Genomic DNA, 3,749 nt, shown 5'->3' on the forward strand with positions numbered 1-3,749 from the left:
AAAGTTTGGAAATCTGCAGGTTCTGGCTCCAGCGCCACCATGATCTGGTGTTTGCTGGGACCGCCAGTGCCCAGATTTGGAAATTTCCCAATGCCTTCACAGCCCGGGTCCAGCAATTTGATTTTAGCCACCTTAGGAAGAGAAGTTCCTCGGACTGTGACTTTCCTTTTTCTTGGAACTGTTTAAACCTGCTCTGGACTGAAAACCCAGACAAACAGCGGCAGCTCACACCTGTGGCCCCCCGAGCTCTGGGACGCTGCATTCCAGCACCAGAGGGACTTAGAAGAGACCGAGAGAGCCAACTACAACCCACAAAAAGGACTTTCGGAATTTGCCATCTCTTCAGCACTGTTCGAGGTTTTATTTAATATTATTCATTTTTCATGCTTGTGAATACTTTACTTGTTTAATAAACTGAGGTTTTTTTCACTTTTCTCCAGGGGAGTCTTTCCCTGAACTAGTAGGGGGAGGGGCCGCTTGAACTTGCTTTCTAGACAGACCCCTTTAGGAGGTTTCCTCCCCAAATTTGCCCTAAGCCAGCACAAACAGTCACAATGAAAACTTCACCAGTGGCATAATTTCCTGGTGGAAAATCTTGCGACAGAAGCTTGATCTTGTTCTCCATGAGAGATTCTTGGGAAGAGCAGACAGGAGAAGATTCCTGGAAAACTGAAACAGCTTTCCAGAAGTGAAATGAAAATGAAAGAAACAATCCAGGATGTTTTCCTCTATTTATTTCTATGCTCCCCTTTTCCATGTTACACTACTTCTCCATCCCAGTAATTCCAGATGCACTGCACCTCTAAGATCGGTGACTTGGTGATTTTTAGACACTCTAGAATCCCATGAGCCACACACAGTTTTCCTTCCCCTGTTTTTACTGGAAAGCAACACTGGAGATGTAAGTGCAATGCTGGGCTCAGGTAGGAATCCTACCCCAAGGGAAGGTGGCCCGACAGTGTTTGACCCTCAGCAAGGACAATGCACAGCAGCAGGCGAGGGGATCGCTGTGCCAGTGCGCAGGAGTCAGGGCTCTGCATCCGGGCTCAAGGCTGCAAAGTTCCCGTGTTTGGGCAGACGGAGGGGCTGTCCCCGGGGCGCGCGGGGCTCGAACGTGGGGCTCGTGGGGCGAGCAGGGAACGGACACGGGGACGAACGGCCCCGGTGCTTCAGTTGCAGCGGCGGCAGCGGCGGCAGCGGCGGCAGCAGCGGCGGCAGCAGCAGCGGCGAGAGCAGCGAAACAGATAATTTAAAACACACTTTCTCCTATTTTTCTTCCTCTTTCTCTTTGTCCCTTTATTTCTCTTTCTCTCCCTTTCCCGCTGTCGGGCACCCTTCTCTCGGGGTCCCTTGCCCGGCGTCCCTCTCCTCTCCCCGCCTCCCTGTCCCCTGCCGGGCCGGGCCATGCTCCCGGCCCGCCCCCGGCCCCGGGCGGGGCTGCCCCGTGCCCGGCCCCGACCGTCCCGCCGCGGTCTCGCCTCCGCCTGGCTCTGGCCGTACTGGCGGTGGCGCTGCTGGGCGGGAATCAGTGCCTGGTGCGGGGGCGGCATCGCCGCCCTTCGGCTCCGCCTGGCCCGAGCCCGGCCCCGGCCCCAACGCAGGGTCCAGTCCCGGCCCCGGCCCCGGCCCCGGCCCCGGCTCCGGCTCCGGCTCCTCCCGGGGCCCGCGGAGGACACAGGCGGCGCGGCCGCTCCCGCCGCCTCCGCTGCGGCTTCCCCGACCCGAGCTCTGCCGCTCGGCAGCGCGGCCGCCAGCCCCGAGCCTCCCGTGCCGCGTTCCAGGAAGCGAACGCCTGGGCATGGCCGGCCCGGGGCGGGTGAGGGGCGCTCGGGGGCCGTTGCTGGCCCCGGGCCGAGCGCTGACCGCCGCGTCCCGCCCGCAGGTGAGGCGCAGGAGGCCCTGCAGGAGCGGCACCGGCTGCGTTCGGTGCTGGGGCGCCAGAGAGCCTCGAGAGTGCCCAAGCTGGCCACTGTGGAGGAGGAGGAGGAAGAAGGCCCTGGAGCTGCTCCAGCACAGGAGAATGAAGAGGCGGTGCCGTTCCATCCACCGCAGGAGGGTGAGTGGCAGAGCTGGGCTGCAGGACTGGAGCCTGCAGCCAACTTGGCTCCATCCCATCCCATCCCATCCCCTGGGGAAATGCCCAAGGACAGGACGGAAGAGGGGCCGGGCAGACATCCCGCAGGGGCCGTGCTCCATCCCCTGGAGCATCCCGGGGCTCTCCCTGCCTGGGGAGCGCAGGGCTGGGCTGTGTTCTCCGGCCTCTCCCGCAGCCCCTCAGCTCTGGCTGCGCTCGCTCTTTGCCAGATGCAGCCCTGGAGCGCACACAGCAGCAGGAGAGCAGACGTGGCCGCTTCCGCAGCACAGCACAGGTACTTGCAGCCACCCCCACCTGGGCTGGGCCTGCTGTCCCTGCTCAGCCCAGCCCCCTGTGTGCAGCATTCCATGCAACATCCCCGGCTTCTTGCCCTTCTCCTACAGCTTGTTTGCGACTTCATCAGGAGCATTTGGCAGGAAGAGACCAGCACCATGGGTACTGGGCTCAGAGCACACTCAGAGCTCCTCAATCATGAGACCAGTGCCACCCTGCTGGATTTGCTCCTGGAGAAAGGTGTTGCCAGGCCAGAACAAGTAAGCAGCCTGGGGCCAGGCTTCAATTCCACCATGAGTCCCGTGCCTTCCCCAGCCACGCCTGGTGGTCCCTGGGAGCCTTTGAGGCCATGGCAGTGCGCTGGGAAGGGAAGGACTTCTCTGGGGACCCTGGGGACATTGTTCCCTCTGGCAGCTTTCCAAGTCTCCCCATGCCTTCTCCAGGTGCCCGCCATGGTGAGGTACATTCACCGCTGGCTCATGGCCAATGATTCTGCCGAGCACAGGCTGGACAAGACCCTGCTGAATCTCACCATAGCACACCCGGGTGATGCAGTCGTGACACTCCTGCGTGTGGCCCCGTCCTGTGACAGGTATGGGGCCCACCTGCCCAGAAGGCTCAGGCCTTCCCAGCCCATCAGCCTGTACCACCTGTCCCAGGTGTGTGAGCAACAGAGAGTTCCAGGGCCCTCTGGCTGCTCCCTTTCCCAGCCCTGGCACGTCAGCCCCCGAGCCTGCTGCCATGCTGCCTTGCTGCCCCTAAGGGCCCTGTCTCCACAGGCCTGGGCTGCCTGGCTGCTGCTGGCCAGGGCCAGTGGACAGAGGCAGAGCCCGTGGGCAGCCAGTCCCTTAGGTATGCCCAGGCCACGGTGCCGTGTCTGAGACCCACCCTGAGACAGAGCTCTAACCCTACAGAGCTGCTTTGACCATGTGGAAGACCATAATGTGCTCGCTCAGGACTGCAGAGCCAGTGCAGCTGATACTCCTGGATGTGCTGGGGAGCTGGCTAGAGCACAGCATGTGCACCTCTGACAGGGACAAAACGGGTGTCTTTGGCCTGGCTGTGAGTTTCTGACACTGGCCTTTGCTGGCCCCAAGGCTCCCTCTCCAGTAGCTCTCCTTCCTCCTTCCCCCACTGCATCTCCCTGCCTCAGGCGCTGATCTGAAACCTGGCCCAGGGGCAGCTTCAGGCCCACCAGGCCCCGTGCTCCCCCTGCCAAGGTCTCTCGGGGCCTCTCCCTGCTAAGCTTGGGCCCTGCCACACGGACCCCTCGGCACTGAGTGCTGTCTCGGGGGGCTTTGTCCCTTGCAGGCAACCGTGGTGATGTGGAAGATCCTTCAGGAGGCCCCTGTCCCACGTATAGTGGCGCCGCATTTCCCCC

The sequence above is a fragment of the Melozone crissalis genome, unplaced genomic scaffold, assembly GCF_028551555.1.
Source record: "Melozone crissalis strain CALT ecotype California unplaced genomic scaffold, PUWL_Pcris_2 ptg000272l_1, whole genome shotgun sequence".
NCBI lineage: Eukaryota > Metazoa > Chordata > Aves > Passeriformes > Passerellidae > Melozone > Melozone crissalis.